This window comes from Poecilia reticulata, unplaced genomic scaffold (genome assembly GCF_000633615.1).
Source record: "Poecilia reticulata strain Guanapo unplaced genomic scaffold, Guppy_female_1.0+MT scaffold_219, whole genome shotgun sequence".
Classification (NCBI taxonomy): domain Eukaryota; kingdom Metazoa; phylum Chordata; class Actinopteri; order Cyprinodontiformes; family Poeciliidae; genus Poecilia; species Poecilia reticulata.
The window spans coordinates 206,661-207,548 of NW_007615023.1; the positions used below are offsets into that span (position 1 = coordinate 206,661).

General features: G+C 34.3%; 1 protein-coding gene across 1 annotated transcript in view; it reads left to right on the forward strand.

Annotated features, from left to right (window-relative positions):
- The window catches only part of wdr91 (WD repeat domain 91), a 13,887-nt gene that overhangs the window by 2,860 nt on the left and 10,139 nt on the right, over nt 1-888 (forward strand). The window lies entirely within an intron of this gene.

The following is an 888-nucleotide window of genomic DNA, read 5'->3' on the forward strand; positions in this document are numbered from 1 at the left end:
TGGCTGGTTCAGGGTTAAAGTGTAGGAACCGTTTTTCTGGCTGAATGTTTTCACATGGAAAAGTCTTATCCTCTTGAAAGTGGGTTAAAAAGGTCAAAGAAAAACTGTAGAACAGGTTATAAAACATGGTGGAGGCAGTATTATGATGAGGGAGACGTTTTCTCTAGGATCAGAGGAGCTTTGATTGGCATAGATGGAAAAAAAAACCAGTTTTGTTATTGAAACTGTTCGTTATTGTTTGAAAACAATACAGTTTGAATAATTTCGTATTTTGTTTTGCCTGTTTTTTAAACCAGAGACGTGAATCTTTCAACCCAGCGATTCAATTCAGGAACAAATTTAAATTCAGAAACAGTTTTTTTTTCTTTTCAATCGATTCTGTTCAAATGTGACTGGAAGGGGGAAAAGGAGTGCAAACGATTAGGACGGTTACCGAATCAAATTTCATCAGTTTATATTCAAACGACTAAAATTCTGTACCAGTTTTAGGTTAGCTTAAGTATTTAGCTTTTTCTTAAATAAGAAAATATCAAAGAATTATTGAAAAAGCACACGGTGGCAGAGTGAACGCATAATGAAATGTAGAAATAGGAGCAGGACTGGGGATTGCGATGCCTTAGAGAAGCTACTAAAGGTGTTGCAATAATCAATAAATATCACGATAAATGAAAATGAGCTCAATAATTTCCTTTTGCATGATTTGTCGTTTTTTTTTTGTTTTACAGCAAAAACTGGACGATAAAAGTCTCCAGTCTCAACTAGCTTATATTTTTGATGGATAATTTTGTTGCTTCATTTAAAGTTTATAAAAATGCCGTTTGGGTTAAAAAAAATGGTTCTGGAACCGTTACAGAACCGGCTAACTGGTTCTGTAAGCTAACAGGTTCT